Below are 23,857 nucleotides of genomic sequence, written 5' to 3'. Positions count from 1 at the left end.
AATGTGGGGCTGGAACTCACAAAATCGTGAGATCATGACCTAAGCCAAAACAGTCGGAAGCTTAACTGACAGTCATCCAGGCGCCCCCAGCACAATCATTCTTAATATATTCACCAGAAGTTTTTCCCTTCCAATGAGAAATTCACCCTTCAGTAATGCAACCTTGCCAAATGCTTTCACTATATCCACACCTTCCTTTCAGCTTGGAGATGGTGGACCCGTAACATAAAATTGGAAACAGCACTTGCCAACATTAAGTTTAACTTAAAATAAACAACCCATACCCTTTATTATGAAAAACCAAGACTGAAATATTCAAGGGTCCACACAAATGTCATTCAGAGTCACTTGGGTTGAAACATGTTATAATAAAACAGATTGACAAGCATAGCACTATGCAAAATGTCAGTGTATTTTCAATATTCTTCAGCAAATAACTTGGAAACAGTACGAACGTTTAATAGCTTGAAGTATCAGCTATTTAATTTAAGGAACATTAGTTCCTTAAAATTGCATTTTATTTAGAATTCTGCTGAGCCCCTCTTCTTTATTGAGAAAAAAATAATTGTAATTTGAAATCCCTGGGGTAGGCAGATGTTTATTCTTTGATCTGAAATCATGCTGCCTCTAATCTCTTTTGATATCCAGCAAGCAACATGACATGAGGTGCATATAGGGGCTTGCACAAGGGAGAAACAAGTGTAATAGATGACTCCTTTCCAGTGCTTTATTTAATAGTGATGCATCATGGAAACAGAACACTAAATTGCTACTTGTAAACTAAATGTGCATTTCAAGTAAAACATTTAACATTCTAAAGAGCTGGATTAAAGATACCTAGTGGTCTGATTTTAAATGTGAAGCAAAGGTGGAAATTAAATATCATTATCTAGATCTGATCATTTATGAGCCCCATGCACAGCAAACTCTCTACTTTAACGTCTGTTTAATCTCTAGTGATATCGCTGCTTTGTGAAACTCAATTTCAAACTTCATGGAAGGTACATCATCCATGAGTCAGATAGATATAGATGGATATAACACTTTATTATGATCAATTGACGGAACGTTGTTATAACCAATAACCTGCCTCCCAAAAGGGATGTTACCAAACGTCACTAAATTCCAAACTGAGTTCCAAATGTTAATTATCTTTGGAATATCAATCAACCAGTTTTCATAAGGAACCTGTTCACAATGTGACACAACCTGTTGATTTTTTATTTTTTTTAATGTTTATTCATTTTTGAGAGACAGAGAGCAAACAGAGGGGGTGCAGAGACAGAGGGGGACACAGAATCTGAAGCAGGCTCCAGGCTCTGAGCTGTCAGCATAGAGCCTTGATGAGGGGATAGAACTCACGGACCAGACCGTGAGATCATGACCTGAGCTGAAGTCAGATGTTTAACTGACTGAGCCACTCTGTTGATTTTTTAATCTACTGCCCCCTCAACCTGTTGATTTTTTAAACTACTTTTGAATTGGGCCACTAGAATATTTTCCAAATAGAAGTGATGTTAAATTTGGTTTGAGAGTGTATCTATTCCAATATATCAATCAAGGATCAGAGGGTAAATTATTTGTGAAATATTGGCCCCCCCAAAAAAGACCTGTTTGAGCAGAAATTTGTATTAATTGCTCACCAGTGTGTCTGTAAAATAATGATGTATTCAATTCATTATTATATATTCAATATATAATATTGTTAATATTAATTCTAAAATAATTTAGAACGAAATCACCTGAAATATAATAATTGAGTATTTTCCTTTCTATGTCATGAGTCATCTTGGTGCCCCTGAGTAATCCTCAAGCAAAATCAATTTTTTTTTTTAAGATTACTTTGAGAGAGAGAGAGAGAGTGTGTGCAAAAATGAGCGGGGAAGGGGCAGAGAGAGAGAGGGTGAGAGAATCCCAAAAGGACTCTGTGCTGACAGTGCAGGGCTTGATCCAATGACCATGAGATCATGACCTGGGCTGAAATCAAGAGTCAGATGCTGGGGCACCTGGGTGGCACCATGGTTTGTGGGTTCGAGCCCCACATTGGGCTCCGTGCTAACGGCTCGGAGCCTGGAGCCTGGAGCCTGCTTCAGATTCTGTGTCTCTCTCTCTCTCTCTGCCCCTCCCCCACTGTGCGCACCTCTTTCTCTCTCTTTCTCAAAAATAAATAAACATTAAAAAAAAAAGTCAGATGCTTAACTGACTGAGTCACCCAAGCACCTCAATTCTCAAGCAAATTAATAGGGAACAGACAAAACTGTGTTAGTTTTCTAGGGCTGCTGTAACAAAATGCCACAAACAGGGTGGTCTAAACAACATAAATTTGTCTCCGAGTCCTGCAGGCTGGAGATCTAAGCACAAGAGGTCCTGGGACAGAGGACCTGTTTCCTGTCTCTCCCCTAGCTTCTGCGGGTTTGCTGACAATCTTTGACATTCCTTCAGGTACAGAAGCATCACTTCACCTTAGCCTTCATCTTTACATGCTGTTCTCCCTGGTTGCCTTTCTGTGTCCAAATTTGTCCTCATTATAAGGACATCAGTCATAGTGGATTGGGGCTCACCCCAATGACCTCATCTTACCTAACTGCATCTGCAACAACCCTATTCCAAATAAGGCCACATCCTGAAGTATAGGGAGTAAGGATTTCAACTTGGGAACTGTGGAGGAACATAAGTCAGTCCATAACCCAGTCAATCTAACACACCATGCCCAAACCAGAACCTCAGATTACCATTCTAATAAGTGTTGTGAAGACAAGAAGGCTCGAATCCTTGACTCAAATGAAATGTTTGTTTTATTTGTGAATTTTATTCACTCATGTTGACATAACTGTTAGTCTGGCCAACTCAAAGTCCTTCCAAAAGCAAGCCTATTTGCAATTCAGACCATAAAGAACTTCTCTCTAATCAAAATGTGTTACAGAAACTAGGTCTTTAAAAATAATAGGACTTCTTTTGAAAAAGGATTTACTCTAGAATAGAATCACCACAATGCCAGTGTATCTGACCTCACCTCGGGTTTTGAGGTTATAATATGTGAGATAAAAAGACATTCTGAATCAAGGATCTCGTGACAGAGTGTTGCCCTTGACTGTATGTAGCTATATTCACCTTGCCTGTGTGTAGCTTTGGCCACGCACGAGTAGGGAAAACGCTATTACCCAGTCATACACATAAGGATCTAGGCCTTCTTTAGTGCTGCAGGAAGAAAAGTAAAATGCAATTTCATCTAAGCAACATGTACTAGTTTCCTGTGACAGTTATAACAAATGGTCACAAACTTAGTGACTTAAACAACAGAAATTTATTCTTTCTGGAGGCTACAAGTCCAAAATCAATGTATTGGCAAAGCAATGCTCCTTCTGAAGGCCCTGGGGGAAATGCTTCCTTGGCTCTACCAGCCCTCTGGAAGCTCCAGGCGCTTCCTGGCTTGTGGTCACATAACTCCAATCTCTGCCTCCGTTTTCACGTGACTTCCCTTCTGTGTGCCTGGATCTTCTTCTGTCTTTTCTAAGGTCTTATTATCAGACTTAGGACCCATCTGGGTAATCCAGTAAGATCTCATCTCAAGATCCTTAACTTAATTACAACAGCAATGATCCTTTTTCCAAACAAGGTAACATTTACAGGTTCTGGGGGTTAGGACATGGATATATCCTTCTGGGGATCACTACAAAATTGCCCAAGAATATCTTGTATTTTAAAATTCCACTAAGCTTTTATAGGCTTTGAGCAGTTCTACTAGGTCAGTTTCACCTTCCAGTGTCATCTCCTGGCTCGTCTCTCTTCCATTTCTGCACTTCAGCAAATTGCTCTCCTTGTGTCTCTCTTCAGGGCTTTTGCCGGAGAATCTTACTCCATTCTGTTAGACTCTGAGTCTCCTGGTTAATCTCACTCATCTGTCCATTCTTTGGGTTTCAGCCCAAGAGCCATGTTTTTAGGAAGTGTTCTGACCCAATAAATCTGTGTTAGATGTATTGGAACTCATGGCATATGTAATAGCAGATCCATATAGACAAATATAAAATGAGAATCAATGGAGCAAAATGAGGACATTAATAACAAGTTATCGTCCTGTCTAGGAACCAGAACATACTATCATTATGGAAGCCATGTTGAGTTCTAAGCTAACTACATGGTAGTTGTCAGAGAATGTTTACTGCTCAAATCAATCTTCTAAAGTTCTGAACATATCTTTTGTGACTTAGTTAATAGTCAACATTTGTATATGTTCCATGTGTGCTTAAAAGGAACACACACACACACACATATACATATACATATATACCTATGCATGTATATTTCATCAATTAGATGAAACTTATCAATCATGTTACTCAACTCATCTCTACCCTTACTTATGTTGGAGTACTCTGCACCCATCATCAGCTGGAGATTTAGTCATCTCTCTCACTATGATTCAGGTTTTATCACCCCAAAACTCAAAGATTTTTCCCCCAGAACCATCCATTCTTTTTAAAGGACCCAAATATCATTTAGGTATCAAAAGTAAAAATTGTTGATCTACATGGGCATAAAACAAACTGTGAATTCAAGATAATTCTCTTTTCCTTGTATCACTTATAAAGGGGCACTGAATATATTTTTACTTAGTAGTTTTTTAGATGTTTTGAGCAATGGTAACTCTGTTGGTATAAATACAAACTCCCAATGTGATGAAGCTAAATATTAAAGCTCTTTTGACTACGTAAAGTTCCATTATGTTTGTTTTACAATGTTACATTACTATAGGCACATCTCATCCATTAATTTGTTTTTGAAAGACAGATGGTACTTCAGAGTACTTTGCAACACCAGTTGTTTGAAGAGCCACATAACTGATGGCTCATAAAAGCAGAAAGACACAATGATTCAAAAGTTATTCACTTAAACAGTGGACACAATTTTAAAAGCCATTCATAATTATGTAGATTCAAGACTGCATCAGGCCTTGGCTGAGGCTTTGGATGTTACACAGAATAATTTTACTTCTTACACGTAGGCAAGGAGAAAATTATAATGTAAGATATAGTATCATTCATAGTTGTTGGGGAAACTATAAACTGTCTAAATTACAGAATAAATTATGTAAACTACTGATTATTAAGGACAATTATGAAATCAAGCTAGGAAACGGACAGAGTAGAACATAGGGATTTATCCAAACTCCAAGAAAGAGTAATGCACGGTGATACCTGTACTCCCCTAAGCAAAAACATGGTCTGTGGATTGAGTATTTTTAATGTGTTTGGAGGAAAAGTGTGGCAATTCTGTCTGCCTAAGTAAACTTTCATCTTCTAACTTTTCTGGGCTTTTTTTATGTATGTATTTTGTATATTTTTTCTTAAGCTAATGTATATTTGAGAGGGCTACTTAATATAATGGAAAACTCAAAATTGGTATAAAACTATCTTAATCAGAGTTTTATTTGTAGCATTTGAGATAGGGGCCAAAGTATCGTGTGTGTGTGTGTGTGTGTGTGTGTGTGTGTGTGTGTGTGTGTATCTCAGATGGTCTGGTGCATATTCTATCAGTTTTATGTAAGAATCTATTATAAATGTATACTATAATCTGGGAGTCCTTTTGGAATTTCTGTCACTTATTATTGTCAGAACTCTTATGGAAGCACCTCATCAAAACTTTGCAATGACTTTCCATCTTACCCAGAGTAAAAGTCAAAGACTGCCCAGTGACCTGCAAAGCCTTACGTGAACCCCCAACCCTCCATCTTTTATTCACATCTCCAGATCTCTGCTCCAGCCCCAAATCCCTCTTTGCTGTTCCTCAAAGAACACATTCTTCATTTAGAGATTTTCCACTTGCTATTCTCTCTATCTGGGAAGCTCTTCAAATTAACAAATCACCATACTTATCATCATGGTCATTAGTGATAGCAATGATCTTTTCACCAATTTTCACCTTGATCAGTATAACTAGTTCGATCTATTTAAGCAATTGATCAGCAATGTAGCAACTGATACATTTCTGTTCCTTAATTTGTTTCTACTTGGTTTGCAAACCCAAGGCCACAAGTATAAGTCACTGGGAATAACAGCAAGTCTTCCATCCCTCTGACAAGTGGTAGCAGATATTAAGAACAATCATAGAGCCAGGAATTTTGAGATTTCAACTTCTCTACCAAAGCATTGTCATTTGACAATTTTGATAAAGGAACGTTTAAAATACGTTTTTTTCTGCTTTCCATATTTTACCATGTAAATAGGCATTATTTCTATAATAGCCATTTTTACAGCACTAACCTTATGCAAGTCATTATTTCTAGAATTTTTTCCCTGCTCCTTTGCAAAGCATACCAGTGATTATTGAATTTGTGACTGGCTATGAAGCTCTCAAACGTATTATAACCATGTCTTCTTTTGCTACAAGGAGAGCCTCTGTACTTGTGGGTTTTGTATTTTTGGGTTTTTTTTTTTTGTCATCTTTACTAAAATAATTCATCAACTGTATACTAAAAGTATTATTTTGACCTTGTTCTGGAAACATTTGATTATTTTAATAGAAATACCATTGTCTTTGTTTGAAATTGACATACAAGCTTTGCTGGCCTTGCACCACTTGTGGTGGATGGGTACGAAGGAGTACCCCATGATGGCTGCCTCCTGGTATTCAAACCTTTGTGTAACCCCCTCCCCTTGAATATGAGTGGAACCAGTGACTTTCTTCTAATGAACAGAACATGGCAAAGATGCTGGGTACCACTCCCATGACTATGTTATCTTTATGGCAAAGATGGGGTGTTTCTACCATGATTATGGTATGTTCTATAGGACTTCTGCCTTGACAGCAGATTTTTCTTTAGAGTCTTGTTCTCCTTACTGGCTTCAAAGAAGTAAGGTGCCACAGGTCCCATAGCTGCAAAGATCTGAGTTCTGTCAACAACCAGGTGAGATTGCAACAGATCCTTCCCCATTTGAGCTTCCAGATGCACACCAGCCTTGGCTGATGAGACCTTGATAGCAGCCTTGCAGAGGACCCGACTAAGTTGTGCCTGAACTCTGGATGCACAAAAACTTTGAGATAATTAATGGGTTATATTATTTCATTTTTTATTTTATAAATATTTTATTTTTAAATAATCTCTACACCCAACATAGGGCTTGAACTTACACCAAGATCAAGAGTCACATGCTCTACTAACTAAGCCAGCCAGATGCCCCAGTGTGTGTTGTTTGAAGTTGTTCAGTTTGTGGTCATTTGTTATGCAGCATAGAGAATGAATACACTACTGTTGTGCAAAAATTTATCACTAAGAACATACTGAGGAGTAGAAATAGATAGGTGACCAACCCAAGAAAATCTAAACATTATTGTTATGTTTCCTTCAATGGTTGTAAACAACAAAAATGGCTAACTTAAACAGGAAAGTAATTAATTGGAAGGATATTGGGTGGCTTATGGATCGAGGTTAGGGCAAGAACGAAGGAACAAGGCACAGCAAGGATCCCTTAGAAGAGCCACCTACTTAGGACACTGCTCCCTGCAATGCCACCACAGGACACTGCACTGATCTGTCATGCTGCTGAACTCTGCAGCCTTTGGACCCTCCTTATCCACCACTGGATGGTCAACTGTCCCAACCACCATGAAAAATCTCTAACAAACCTTTGCCTTTATGGCAACCCTCAGGGTTAAAAACCTGGAGGAGGTGCAGCTGATGGTAACAACTAGGCCACATATCCAAATGCTGACAGCCAGAGGATGGGGGTATCTAATCCACATTCAGCTAGAATCTAGTTCCCCCCAATAAGGAAGTCACTAAGATAGAGACAGCACCAAAGACTTGAATTTATACTTTAATGAGTTACTCTGGACCCATTCATCTATTTTTGTGAATTGAGTACATATCATAGCCTTCTTATATCAAGATAAAAGAGGCAAATATCATAATGAAAACAATAATTCACAGACGACCTGCAAATTCATTGTCTGTGACAATATATAGGCATACCTCGTTTTATTGTGTTTTGCTTTATTGCACTTTACAGATAATTGTGTTTTTTACAAATTCAAGGTTTGTGGGAACCCTGCTCTGAGCAAGTCTATTGACACTATTTTTCCAATAGCGTTTGCTCATTTCATGGCTCTGGGTCACATTTCGGTAATTCCTGCAACGTTTCAAACTTCTTCATTATTATTATATTTGTTATGGTGATCAGGGATCAGTGGTCTCTGATTTTCCTATTGTTATTGTTTTAGGGTGCCAGGACCTGTGCCTGTAGAAGATGGCAGACCTAATCATTAAATGTGTGTGCTTTGGCTGCTCCACGAACTCGCCATCGCCCCATCTCTCTTCCCCTTCTCGGGTCTCCCTACCGAGATAACAACATATTGAAATTAGGCCAGTTCATGGTCTCCAAGTGTTTAAGTGAAAGGAAGACTTGTGTGGCTCTCACTTTAAACCAAAAGCTAGAAGTGATTAAGCTTAGTGAGGAAGGCATGTGGAAAGCTGAGACAGGCCAACAACCAGGCGTCTAGTGCTAAACAGTTAGCCAAGTTGTGAATGCACAGGAAATGTTCTTGAAGGAGATGAAAAGTGCTATTTCAGTGAACATACAAATAGTAAGAAAGCAAAACAGCCTTCTTGATTGAGAGAAAGTTTTAGTGGTCTGGGTAGAAGATCAAACCCGCTGCAACATTCCCATAAGCCAAAGCTTCATCCAGAGCAAGGCTCTCACTTTTCAATTCTATGAAGGTTGGAAGAAGTGAGGAGGCTACAGAGGACAAGTTTGAAGCTAGTAGAGGTTGGTTCATGAGGAAGAAAGAAGTCATCTTCATAATATAAAAGTGCAAGGTAAAACACCAGTTGTTGGTATAGAAGCTGCAGCAAGATCTAGCTAAGATCATTAATGAAGGTGGTTACACTAAACAATAGACTTTCAATGTAAACAAAAGAGCCTTATGTTGGAAGAAGATGCCATCTAGGACTTTCATGGCTAGAGAAGTGAAGTCAATGTCTGGCTTCAAAGCTTCCAAGCACAAGCTAACTTTCCTGTTAGGGACTCACACAGCTGGTGACTTTGAGTTGAAGCCAATGCTCATTTACCATTCTGAAAATCCATTGGCCCTTAAGAATTATGCGACATCTACCTAGCCTGTGCTCAATAAATGAAACAGCAAAGCCTGAATGACAGCACATCTGTTTACAACATGGCTTACTGAATATTTCAAGTCTACTGTTGAGACCTACTACTCAGAAAAAAAGATTCCTTTGAAAATATAACTGCTCATGGAAAATGTACCTGCTCACCCAAGAGCTCTATTGGAGGTGTACAATGAGATTAGTTTTGTTTTCATAACTGCTAACACAATCCATTCTGCAGCCTATGGACCAATAAGTAATTTTGACCTTCAAATTATTATTTTAAAAATATATTTTGTAAGGCTATAGCTGCCATAGATAGTGATTCCACTGATGGATCTGGGCAAAGCAAATTGAAAACCTTCTGGAAAGGATTCACCACAATAGATGCCCTTAAGAATGTTTGTGACTTGTGGGAAGAGGTCAAAATAGCAACATTAACAGGGGTGTGGAAGAAGTTGATTCCAACCCTCATGGATGACTCTGAGGGATTCAAGACTTCAGTGGAGGAAGTAACTGCAGATGTGGTAGAAATAGCAAGAGAACTAGAATTTAGAAGTGGAGCCTGAAGATGTGACTTAATTGTTACAATCTCACGATCAAATTTGGGATGGATGAGGAGTTGTTTCTTACGGATGTGCAAAGAAAGTGCTTTCTTCAGACGGAATCTGCTGGTAGTGAAGATACTGTAAAGATTTTTGAAATGACAACAAAGGATTTAGAACACTACATACACTTAGTTGATAAAACAGTGGCAAAATTTGAGAGGATTGATTCCAATTTTGAAAGAAGTTCTGTACGTAAAATTCTGTCAAATAACACCACATACTAGAGAGAAGTCATTCGTGAAGGGAAAAGTCAATCAATGTGGCAAACGTCACTGTTGTCTTATTTTAAGAAGCACAGCCACCCCAACCTTCAGCAACCAGCACCCAGACCAGTCAGCAGCCCTCAACATGGAGGCAAGACCCTCCACCAGCCAAAAAGATTACAATTTTCTTAGAGCTCAGATGATGGTTTGCATTTTTAAAGCAACAACGTATTTTTAATTAAGGTATGTACATTGTTTTTTCTGTAAATAGAAAGTTACTGTACACTTTGTAGTCTAGTTTGTAGACTACAGTATAATGTAAACATAACTTTTATATGCCTAGGGGAACCAAAAAAATTCAATTGACTCACTATATTGTGATATTCACTTGATTGTGGTGGTCTGGAACCAAACCTACAATATCTCTGAGGTATGCCAATATACCATGTTCAACACATGTTAGCCAAGATGAGCTAACATGTGAGCAATGTTTAAAGACATGACAATTATTAAGAAATAAATGAGATTTCTGTGAAAGTTATATTTAACCTTATAGTTTAAACTGGTGAGTCAGATGGTATAATCACACTTTTCTTGAAAACCAACCACTTACAGACTGCCTGATGGACCACAGATGACCTTAAGTGATATGCTGATTGCACTTTAAGAAACACTGACAAAAACCATTCAGAAATAGGTTGCAACATACACGGCAAAGTAATACATAGTAGAGGTGATATAGTTCAAATGAATCATAAAATTAATGAATGGTGTGTAGAAATATATTGGCAAAGAAAATAAATGGGGATCCTAACATCATTCTTTACCTAAAAATGCATTCCATATATATAACAAAATACATATAACATTTCATATTTAGCAATAAATATATAAAATTTCATATATATCACACATGAGAAATCACAAAAACAATAGAGAAAAGCATGGTTCAATTTTTTTTTAGTTTTTTTTTAAAATGTTTATTTATTTTTGAGATAGAGAGAGACAGAGCATGAACGGGGGAGGGGCAGAGAGAGAGAGAGGGAGACAAAGAACTGGAAACAGGCTCCAGGCTCTGAGCTGTCAGCACAGAGCCCGATGCAGGGCTTGAACTCAGGAACCACGAGATCATGACCTGCGCCGAAGTCGGACGCTTAACTGACCGAGCCACCCAGGCGCCCCTGGTTCAATTTTTAAAAAAATAAATTAGGAATGGGACAGCTTTTCTAAATGAGAAACCAAACTCAGAAGATTTAAAAAGTGTTATGAAAGTGATTATAAAAACAAAGAAGTTCTGCATTTGCACCATTTATGAAAAGGCATAACATCCTTAATATAAAGAGCCATTATAAATCAAAAAGAAAACACTAGAGTAAAATGGGCGAAAGCCATGAATAATGAAGAGATTGGTCACAGAAAAGAAGTACAGGTAACCAGGACTAAACGAAAACAAATTAAAACAATAATTAGAAATGATTTTTCACCTTTTGGGTTGCCAAGAGATTAAAAATTTGATAATATTAGTTGTTGCTGAGGGTGAGGGGAAAAGGGCACTCTCATAAATTGTGGAAGTAGAAATTGACAGAATTCTTTAGAAGGACAACTCGGCAGTATCTGTAAAAATTTAAAAAGAATATACCTTTTGATCTCACAATTCCACTTTGAAGAATTTGTCCTATAGACATATTTAAGTTAACAAAGATTTCTGAATATGTGTGCTTTGTGTAGTATTTTTGTAATAAAACCCACACACAGATAACCTAAACGCCCTCCTCCCCACCCCCCAAATGAACTGGTTAAATTCATTTGGGAATGTCCCAGGAATGGGACAGTATTTAAAATATCCATACACCTACAGTTCTAAAATAAGCAAGTCATGGAGACAAAAAGTACAACATAGGATATATAGTCAATAATATTGTCATGACTTTATACGGTGACAGATGGTAACTACACTTATCATGGTGAGCACTACATAATGTACAGAATTGTTAAATCACTATGTTGTGTACCTGAAACTAGTATAATATTGAATGTCAACTAGACGTCAATAATAAAAAAAATTTTTAAATCCATACATATCAATACGGATAGATAGCCAAAAGATGTTGCTAAGTTAAAAATTAGTGTTATGTGGGGCGCCTGGGTGGCTCAGTCGGTTAAGTGTCTGACTTCAGCTCAGGTCACGATCTCGCACTCCGTGAGTTCGAGCCCCGTGTCGGGCTCTGGGCTGATGTCTTAGAGCCTGGAGTCTGCTTCCAATTCTGTGTCTCCCTCTCTCTCTGCCCCTCCCCCGTTCATGCTCTGTCTCTCTCTGTCTCAAAAATAAATAAACATTAAAAAAATTAAAAAAAAAATTAGTGTTATGTAACAATAGGTATGATCCAATTTGGGCTAAAAAAAAGAAAAGATATACTATATGTAAGTGAGTAACACTTGGTATTTGCAAATAAAAAGAAAGTAGAGAGGATAAATGCCGTGTGTTTGAATATATCATGACTCTGTCCACCATTTTAATGATAACAGTGAACCTTAAAAAGGCTCATTTTCCTTATAGCAATAAATGTTCTGTGCATTAAAATTACTTACTATCTAAATTAGTTTGTTTTCTCTTTAAAAACTGAGAAAAATATTTAAAATATTGGTGCATTAAATTTATGACCTGTTAATTTGTGACTATAAGATCCCATGGGGACAAGCCCATGTTTTATATCTGCTGCCGGCCAGATCCAATGAGCAAATATTTGTGGCATGCAAATCACCCAGGATTTGCCTGCAGCAATCGGCCCATGCCCAGCTGCACAGTCATCAGCTTGACACCTTATAACATAGATTCTGTTGGCCTTTATCATCTTTGGCATGAATCCAAGGCTCATTCTCCAATGGAATAGACGAGATAAATCACTGAACTGGCTCAGCCTCGCTATCATCAGACTCCTTTGTTGTGAACACTTCTCATACAGTGAACGCAAACTGATCACAGCTGGCCCCAAGACCTCAATTTAAAAATCCAACCAGTTCTTCTTCAATAGCTTCTGAGTATATAAGTACCATCTTCAAATATATAGACTATTACATATCAAAATGAAAAAATGCAAGTTTCAATATTAGCAACGTTGCTCTCTCATCAAATGGACAGGACTACGCGTTGTCATTCTAGCAAGATCAGACAGCAGGAGAATATATTTGTTTAATCTCTGAATAGAATAGTAGATTCTTAGGTGACAACTTTCTGGAAGAGAACTTAAAACATATATGAAGCCTTTCCTTTCAAGGAGTTCTAATTCAATAATTATATTGTTATTGCTGGGTTATCTGCAAGGAAAAAAGAAATCTTGTTCCTAAAATTATCACATAGAATAAGGGGAGCATGAGACTTGGAACGTAAAAGTTTTTAGGCCATTTTCTACATAAGCTTATTTTACTCTTCTGGGGAAGGCCTGTTCTAGTACAGTAAACAGTGGATCTGTAGACACCTTTGCACTCACTAATGTTTTCTAAAAGTAAAATGAAATATAATTGTCGTAGTCATTTCATGACACTGCCATGATAGATAAAATATTTCCTTCTAAGCCAAGACTGTTCCTATTTCAATCTCAAACCTGTATTTCATCTTAAAGTTCATCCATATGCACACACAAAATAATCTAGGCACAGATCTTATACCCTTTGCAAAAATTAACTCAGAATGGATTATGGGCTTAAATGTAAAACACGTAACTGTAAAACTACTAGAAGAAACATAGGAAAAAATCAAGGTGAGCTTGGGGACGGCAATACTTTTTTAGACACAGAACAAAGGTATAACCCATGAAAGAAATCATTGGTAAGCTAGATTTCATTAAAATTAAAAACTTTTGCTCTATGAGGGTCACCTGGTTGGCTCAGTCAGTGGAGACTGCAACTCTTGATCCTGGGGTCATGAATTCAAGCCCCATGTTGGACATAGAGATTACTTAACAAAACAAAACAAAACAAACCTATTAAACTTGTGCTCTGTGAAAGACAATGCCAAGAGAATGAGAAGACAAGCCACAGCCTGGGAGAAAATATTTGCAAGGGACATATCTAATAAAGAACTGCTATCCAAAATATACAAAGACCTCTTAAAACTCAATAATACAAAAAAGAACAATCTGATGAAAAATATAGTTAAGAGATCTGAACAGATAACTCTCCAAAGAAGATAAACAGATGACAAGTAAGCATATGAGATGATGTTCAGCATTATGTGTGACTAGGAAACTGCAAATTAAAACAAGATACCCTACACACCTATTAAACTGGCACAATCCAAAACACTGACAACCTTCAATGCTTTCGAGGGTGGGGAACAAAAGGAACTCTCATTTGTTGCTGGTGGGAATGTAAAATAGCACAGCCACTTTGGAAGGTGGTTTGACAGTTCCTTACAAAACTAAACACGCTCTTACCATACAAGCCAGCAGTCGTGCTCCATGCTATTTACCCAAATAACTGAACACTTATGTCCACACAAAAGCCTGCACATAGATGTTTATGACAGCTTAATTCATAATTGCCAAAACTTGGAACCAATCAAGATGTCTTTCAGTAGGTGAATGGATAAATGAAGTGTAGTACATCCAGACAATGGAATGTTATTCAGTGTTCAAAGAAATGGGCTACTGGGGCGCCAGGGTGGTTGGTTAAGTGTCCAGCTCTTGGTTTCACCTCAGGTCATGATCTCACAGTTCGTGAGTTCAAGACCTTCACTGGCCTCTGCGCTGACAGCATAGAGCCTGCTTGGGATTCTCAGTCTCCCTCTCTCTCTCTCTGCCCCTACCCTGCCATTCACCATCTCTCTCTCTCTTTCTTAAAAATAAACAAATAAACATTAAAAAAAAAAAAAAAGAAATGGGCTATCAAGCCATGAAAAGACACAGAGGACACTTAAACGCACACTACTAATTTAAAGAAGCCAATCTGGGGGCGCCTGGGTGGCTCATTCGGTTGAGTGGCCAACTTCGGCTCAGGTCATGATCTCACGGTCCGTGAGTTCGAGCCCCACGTCAGGCTCTGTGCTGACAGCTCAGAGCCTGGAGCCTGTTTCAGATTCTGTGTCTCCCTCTCTCTGACCCTCCCCCGTTCATGCTCTGTCTCTCTCTGTCTCAAAAATAAATAAACGTTAAAAAAAAATTAAAAAAAAAATAAAGAAGCCAATCTGAAAATATGACGTTCTGGATAAGGCAAAACAATGGAGGTTGGTAGGATTAAAGGAGAGGGAGGGATGAATAGTAGGAGCACAGAGGATTTTTAGGGCAGAGAAACTATTCTCTATGACACTGCAATGGTGGATACATGTCATTACACATGTGTCAAAACCCACTGAGTATACAACAGCAAGAGTGAATCCAAATGTAAACTATAGATTTTCAGTGATAATGATGTGTTAATGTAGGTTCAGCAATTACAACCACTGTAGCACTCTGACCGGGTGTGTCTATAGCAGGGACAGTTGTAGTATTCTGTTCTATCTGCTCAATTTTGGTGTGAACGTAAAACCATTCTAAAAATAGATCATTAATTTTAAAAAGCCAAACGCTCAAAGCTCTTTAATTGCCAATACTTATAAATTCTGGCTAAACTTTTAGTAAATTGGATAGAGGCCTAAATAGTTTTTTTAAATATAAATATTGAGGTAAACTATAGATACTCAGAACAGGGTATGAAAAACATACTTCTTGTCCCCCAAATAGAAACTATCTAGGGGCGCCTGGGTGGCGCAGTCGGTTAAGCGTCCGACTTCAGCCAGGTCACGATCTCACGGTCCGTGAGTTCGAGCCCCGCGTCAGGCTCTGGGCTGATGGCTCAGAGCCTGGAGCCTGTTTCCGATTCTGTGTCTCCCTTTCTCTCTGCCCCTCCCCTGTTCATGCTCTGTCTCTCTCTGTCCCAAAAATAAATAAACGTTGGAAAAAAAAATTTTTTTTTAAAAATAAATAAAAAAAGAAACTATCTAAAGAATAATATTATGCAGACTTCAAAGAAGCAGCCTTTTCTAGGTGAGTTTTTTAGCGAGTGCTTAAGATGGGAAAAGGAAACACTGTAAGTTTGTCCTTTTGGTGGTTAGTGTACTTTTGCTTCTCCAGTTCTGGAAAAATGCACACTGAGACATTGAGCATTGGCTTAGCATCAGGTTAAGGCAGGATCAGGCTAAGGTAGTTTTGGGGGTTGGGGTAGGCCCAGGAAGTGAGTTATCTCAGTCCCTTTCTCAGGCTTCAAAGGTCCATCTGTGCCAATGTGTTTCTGGTTTAGTTCCATCGCTACTTATTTTCACATATTAGTTTTATCTTTCCAGAATAAGTGCCATTGTACCATAACAGGGATGATTCATAATCCTAGAAATGGAAGAGATTTGATAAAAAGAAAATGGCACTGCAGGGGCTCCTGGCTGGCTCAGTCGGTAGAACACACAACTCTTGATCTCAGGGTTATGAGTTTGAGCCCCACATTGGGTGTAGAGATTACTTAAAAATAAAATCTTTAAAAAAAAATGGCACTGCAGAATAAAGACTCTCAGGGCTTCTATTATTTTTGTCCTTTTGCACTCACTCTGTTTCTTAAAAATGCTTTGTAGAGTGTGTGCCCTTTATGAGAAACTCAACATTTCTAAAATGTACAGAGTTCGAAGGACCAGGCTGCAAACTTGCCTTTGTTGATGAGACCCCGTTTGTGAGCTCTGGAAATGAAGCTGGACATTACAAGTCAAGACCCCAGTAGATTCATGGCCTTGTCTTTTCCCTATTACAGAGAGAAAGTCTTCATTTCAATTTAATACATCCTAAATAGGTGTACCATTGGCATAGCACCAATGCAGGTGACATGGATGGAGCCAGGAAGGAGTCTGGGACCCACTTTCCTTGTAGAAGCTTAAATCTCCTTGAAGTGATGCCATGCGTAGAGAATTAGATACTATATAAGCCCTCCCCTGCCCCCTTTATTAAAGTCTAACATGGGTGTTCATGTGTGAAGTACTTTAATTCCTTAGGGAGAGAAGGAAAGATCTGTGGTACAACGCATTGCTACAGCTTGTTAGCTCATGTTGCTTAAAGCAACCATTAAAAACATGATTTGCATGGGGCATTAGTTATGAAGAAGACCTAGGAGTACCTTGTGAGAGAGACGTAGAGTTGAAAAGATCTCTTCACTGCCATGCCACCCCACGTGAATCAAGTATGGTACGGAGATACTCCATGAGGTTTTGCTTCAACAAAGGAATTTACTTTGCCTTACCAAGAGTGTTGTATAAGTGGCATTCATTCTTACGATCTTCACTTATTTTAAAAATGATTTGTTGGGAATGGGGCTTCACAAATATTAACTCGTTTAACCTACGTAACAACCCCATTATGGGTTAATGACAGTTATTTACTGAGTCTATAATGGTTATCACAAAATTTTTAACTTATTTTTGAGCCATAATAGGGAATAAATGTTTCAGATCGGGAAAAAAAATTTGGGTAAAATTAGAACTGCATATACACTATTTACAGAGATCTTTAATTTAAATATGGCACTAAATCAAAGATTTGGTATATTAATGTATTATTTATTACCTTTCCTCTAAAAGTAGACAGACTTAATATGCTTGAGTATGGCTTCCCAAAAATATAGCATTTCCTGAGTGTTTATGTCCATACAAAACAAGAAAACATTTTAAATGATAGTAAAATAAAGACTTCAATTGTTTAATCTTGAATAAAGAATATTTATAAAAACTCATCTTAATATAAGAAAGAAAGACTCAAGATCCCATTAGTGAAGTTATTTTGGTCATTCACCCAAGTCTCGCACCTTCCTCTTGCCACAGAGGTTAACTTAACAGAAAATGCAAACCACAGGAAGGTGGAAATGTGCCAGGAGAAATTCTGTCGACTGCTTTTCAGAGGTCAGCTCAGATCATGCTGTCTGCTCACTCACAAGGCCTGTGATGCCACGTATTACAGATGGCACACTTTACCGGTTGTTCCCGGCAATGAAGAACACATTACAGAGAACACTCTAGATGAATCTGAGCAGCAGCCTGAGCGCTCCTTTAATTTGAATTTCATTATCTCCGGGCTGAGAATTCTTGTTCTGGAAGAGCACACTGCTCTGTGTTGGGCTCCCTTTCAATAAGCGTCTCCTTGGAATTTTTTCTTCCCCCTGGCAGCACGCTCAGCAAGTAAACAACACCACAGTCCTTACGTGCAGTGACACAACACTTCAAGCCAAAGGCCACCTACACAAGGGAGCCCACTCCTGCCCCATAAAATGACTAGTAAACTCTTGAGTTTCCTCATACCCACAGGTCTCAGTGATTTGGATCACTTTCCATGCCAGTACTCAAGGACATTCTGTGGAGGTACCATTAGGATGCCAAACTGTATTTCTCCATCACAGAGAGGTACTGGGTACTTTGGAATAAAGCCCAAATTACCTAATTTAATATTTAGCTGATTCCTTGCCAAAAGTGGGGCTTGATATAAATTCAAATGCTGAAATTTCACTTGTTTTTAAAAATACCACTGGAAGGAATATTTAGACTGGGTACCAGAAATATATTCTGCTCTTTCTGAGATGGTAAAATTCTGTCCCTCTCAGCAGAACTGGATGGCCACCTTCTAACTTTTTCTTTTTCCCAAACAGATGTCTAGGGAAAGGATGTATAATCAATGCAATTGTCATGTAATAGATCAATATTCATACTTGGAATTAGAGAATCTTATTATTCTATGGGCATCTTTAAGACAACTATACATGAGGCGCCCGGATGGCTCAGTAGTTGAGTTCCAACTCTTGATTTCAGCTCAGGCCGTGATCCCAGGGTCATGGGATAAGCCCTGTGTCAGGCTCCACATTGAGCATGGAGGAGCCTTCTTGGGATTCTCTCTCTCTCACACATTCTCTCTCTCTCAAAAAAGAAAGAAAGAAAGAAAACTATATAATTATACCCTCCCTCATTTTATGATGCAACCATCACCACCACCTTTTATATTGATTGAGCATGTGCCCTGACCTCTATTTTAAGCACTGGGGATAAAGAGATGAATGAAGCCATCTTTGCTCTCAAGGATTTGTGGTCCAAGAAAACTATTATGCAAAACTTTTGCCTTCTTTCCCATTGGCCAGGAAATGAAGAGAAAAAAGCTGACTAACCAAAATACAGCCTGGTGGGGGATGACACCAGCATGGCTGAAGAAATCAGGAGCACCTGGGTGGCTCAGTCAGTTAAGCATCTAACTCTTGATTTCGGCTCAGGTCATGATCTCACGGTTTGTGGGATTGAATCTGGTATCAGGCTCTGTACTAATTGCACGGAGCCTACTTGGGATTCTCTTTCCCTCTCTCTCTGTGCCACCCCCTGCATCCTCTCTCTCTCTCTCTCTCTCTCTGACTCAAAATAAATAAACTTGAAAAAAAAAAAAAAGAAACCAGATGCCTCCAGCAAGAAAGGCCACTCAGTGGGCTGAATATGCTTCCCCCTCCACTCCCAGATGTATGCATCCTAATCTCTGGAACCTGTAAATACCTTATCTGGCAGACGACCCTTTACAGATATGACTGAATTAAGGATCCTGAGGTGAGATCATCCTAGACTATCTGGGTGGGCCCCATCCAGTCACCAGTGCCCTTGTAAGAGCGAGGCGAGAGGGTTAGAGTTGGAAGAAGATACAGGGACAGAGCAGATGTTGGGATGAGAGCATGCTATGCTTCTGGCTTTGGAGATGGAGAAAGGAGCCATGTGCCCAGGAACGTGAGTGACCTCTACATACCATTTTTAAAAGGATTTTTTTCATGTTTATTTATTTATTTTTGAGATGGGGGGAGGAGCAGAGAGAAAGGGAGAGAGAGAATCCCAAGCAGGCTCCACACCATCACCGCAGAGCCTGGCGCTAGGCTCGAACCAACCAACCGTAAGATCGTGACCTGAGCTGAAATCAAGAGTCAGATGCTTAACCAGCTGAGCCACCCAGGTGCCCCTACATGCCAGTTTTAAAGACAAGGAATGGATCCCCCTCCTAGAATTGTGGAAGGAATACAGCCCTGCAGACACATTTGACTTCTGACCTTCAGAACCATAAGATAAGAAATTTATGTTGCCTTAAGCCACTATGTGTGTAGCAATTTGTTACAGAAACATTAGGAAATGAATAGAGACACTCTACCCACCCAGAAGCCAGAACTGGTTCCCAGGACGGGACAGATAAACTGGATCCTTGCAATTCTGAGTAAATCTTTAGCACTGGCCTATTTTAAATGTTTTTTTTAAATTTATTTTTACATTTATTTATTTTTGAGAGACAGAGACACAGCACAAGTGGAGGAGGGGAAGAGAGAGAATGAGGCACAGAATCTGAAGCAGACTCCAGGCTCTAAGCTGTCAGCAGAGAACCTGAGGCAGGGCTCGAACCCACGAACCACGAGATCATGACCTGAGCCGAAGTCAGATGCTTAACCAACTGAGCCACTCACGTGCCTGATTTGTTCATTTTAGCCACTCTGACCGGTGTGAGGTGATATCTCAGCGTGGTTTTGATTTGTATTTCTCTGATGAAGAGTGACGTTGAGCATCTTTTCATGTCTGTTGGACATCTGGATGCCTTATTTGGAAAAGTGTCTATTCATGTCTTCTGTCCATTTCTTCACTGGATTATTTGTTTTTCGGGTGTGGAGTTTGGTGAGTTCTTTATATATTTTAGATACTAGCCCTTTATCCGTTATGTCATTTGCAAATATCTTTTCCCATTCCGTCGGTTGCCTTTTAGCTTTGTTTATTGTTTCCTTTGCCGTGCAGAAGCTTTTTATCTTGATGAGGCCCCAATAGTTCATCTTTGCTTTTAATTCCCTTGCCTTGACTATTTTTTGAAACTATTTCCTGCCACTCCCCTTTGAAATCATGGCACTTCAGCCACGCTGTCCCTCAAATGGGTAAGACCCTCTCCCTCACACGTTTTTTTTTGTTTCTTCATGTATCCGTACTTCCTCAGAGAGGCTTTCCTTGACCACCCTGTCTCTTTGAACAGCCTTTCTTCAACAGCAGCCCTCTCACGCCCCTTATACCATGTTTCATTTTGTTTCGCAACACTTACAACTACCTTACTTATTTGCTCATTACCCAACCCCCAAAGAATGTAGGTTCTACTGTATACCTTCTCAGGGTTTATACAGTTCCTGCAACATTATGGGTGCTCAATACAAAATTTTTAAATACATGAAAGTACTGTGGGAGGTATTGGGGTTTCTCTCTCCAGATGAAGAACATTAGCCTTAGCCTTCCTTGTCCTGCGTGTTTACTCTCTGTGTTTATATGGAGTTATAAGGAAAAAGGAGTGGCAACTTCCATTGGAAATATTAGAAAGATGCCTTTCAGTTTCTAGAGAGTTTTATTGTTGGTGAGGCGGTAATATAAATAAATAGGGTGTACTGAATCATTGACATCTAAGTTCAGTATTCCACCTACCCTTAAGACTCTCTCTAGATAGATGAATAGATACATCTAATAAATATATATAGTAAATTATATACTAGTCAAATATACACTTTATGTAGCCAAATTTTTGGCTGGTATGGAATTTATGAAACTTTTTCCCAAAGGCAAAATCTATATAACGACATCTCAAAATGCTATGAGAAATGGGTAGACTATAAATCTGACTCAAATTCAGTAACTTCTTATAAGACCTGAGCTATTGCAGAAGATAAACTAATGCTTATGACTGAGAAGATACCCACATGTTCGTATTCAAACCAATTTAACAGTTGCATATAATAGCTATAATAAACATGAAATAATAAGATTGGTTTTTGACCAATTGGGCCATAATTTACAGAACCAAATGAATACTGTCTGCCTAAAATCAGTCCTTTGTGAGGTATTTCACTCACTGCTCAAAACATTTTTATAAGTTCTTTTGTTTGGAATTGCCATCAAAGATGGGGGAAGGAAGATATATAAATGGCCAAGAAGCACAAGAGGAAAGCTCACCATCATTAGTCATAAGGGAAATACAAATAAGAACCCCAATAAGATAATACTTCATAGCCACTGGGATGGCTACTATTCAAAAAACAGAAAGTAACAAGTGTTGGTGAGGATGTGCACAAATCGGAATCCTCATATATTGCTGGTGGGAATGTAAAATGGTGCAGTCACTGTGGAAAACAGCTTGGCAGTTTTTCAAAAAGTTGGAGTAATAACATATGACCCAGCAATTCTACTTCTAGGTATATGCCCCGCAGAAGGGAAAACAGGTACTCAAACAAATACATGTACATGTGCTCATAGTAGCACTATTCACAACAGCTAACTGGTGGAAACAACCCAGATACCAGCGGATGAATGGATGAACAAAATGTGGTATGTCCATACAATGGAATATTATTCAGCCATAAAAAGACATGAAGTACTAACACATGCTACAACGTGGATGAATCTCAAAAACATTATACTAAGTAAAAGAAGTCAGAAACAAAAGGTCATATATTGCATGATTCCATTTATGTGAAATATTCAGAATGGGTAAATCCATAGAGACAGAAAGCAGATTGGTATTTGTGGGGGGGGGAGGGGGTAAGGGGGTGGAGATAGGGAAAGACTGCATAATGGGTGTGCAGAGTTTTCTTTTGGGTTATGAAAACATTTTGGAACTGGACAGAGGTGGTCATTGTACAACATTGCAAATGTATTAAATCCCACTGAATTGTACACTTTAAAATGGCTTGTTTTCTGTGAATTTCACCTCAACAAAAAAGGACGTCTTTTTTAAAAGTTGAAGAAAGACTGTCTTGAATTCTCCACGGCATCTACATAGTGGCATAGCATACCGCCCGTGGTTAGGTGCTCGATAAATATTTATGAAACTGAATGGTGGAAAATATTCATGTCCTGCAAGTAAATTTATTTTTGGGAATTAGTCAAGATCATTCTAGGCCAAGTCAGCTGAATGAGATGGGTTATCAAACGGAGTGTAACCACAAAGTAAAAGACTGCTGTCAGAAGAAACTCACATTTCCCTCCACCTAGCAAACCAGGAGTGAACCTGGTCTTCAAACACTCCAGACTAAATGTCACCTCCTCTTGGAGCTTCCCCTACCTTGCCAAGCACAGCTTACCTCCTGGGCCTCCCACCTTAAATGGTTCCTAGCTACCTAGGCACGTCCAGTTCTATAACTTCTCTGTCTCCTCGTACCAGGGTAGGCTCGAAGGAAAGCCATGGCTCTAATTTATTGACATACACTTAACAAGAAGCACCATGTTGGCAGAGAGAAGGCTTCACAAATGTTTGTCCAACGACAGAATGAATGAACTAATGAAAAACTGGATGAATAAAGTTTTGTTCTGGCTTGTGAACTGGCTCCAAAGACAATTCTAAAATTAGGATCCCAAATTTGTTTTGAGTAATACCAACATGCCGAAATGAATGCGATTCTTGAAGGAAAATCTCTTTGGCTGTTTAAATTCTAACGTCTTTGCTAAAACCCATCCTGTCCTTCGTTCACTGACACGCCTTATACATTCTCCCTGGGATATCTGGGGTACATAGCAGTCAGACAGATGCTGTTAAGACCAAAGCTTTTTAGAATGAAGGTGCTAACTTGCTCTCTATAAGGGTGAACAACGGGTCTTTGTCATTAAGGAAGAAATGTTTTAATATTTTTGTAATCAAGCTGCCACCACAATTCTGGCAGCCTTTCCTTATCTCATGGGAACATCCTCTGATAACAATGTAGTTTTGTGCTAAATTTCAAACAAATCTGGGCCACTGCAGGTTTGTTGGGGGTGGGGACAGTCATGTCATTATGTGCCTTCCTTCTGTTGCCACACAAAACAAGATGAAATTCTTAGCATTTTTCTTTGACCTGGGACCACTTCTTGAAACTTGAAACAGCATGAAACTTAAAGGATTTCGGCAGACTGAAGTCAGGAAAAATAGTGTTCACCTGAA

General features: G+C 38.9%; 1 protein-coding gene across 1 annotated transcript in view; it reads right to left on the bottom strand.

Moving 5' to 3' along the window:
• Positions 1 to 23,857, bottom strand: part of PHACTR2 (phosphatase and actin regulator 2) — a 196,947-nt gene that overhangs the window by 154,563 nt on the left and 18,527 nt on the right. The gene's annotated exons all lie outside the window — the stretch shown is intronic.

This window comes from Prionailurus bengalensis, chromosome B2 (assembly GCF_016509475.1).
Source record: "Prionailurus bengalensis isolate Pbe53 chromosome B2, Fcat_Pben_1.1_paternal_pri, whole genome shotgun sequence".
NCBI classification, from domain to species: domain Eukaryota; kingdom Metazoa; phylum Chordata; class Mammalia; order Carnivora; family Felidae; genus Prionailurus; species Prionailurus bengalensis.
The sequence above is the reverse complement of the archived record's forward strand: the minus strand, read 5'-3'. Positions and strand labels throughout refer to the sequence as shown.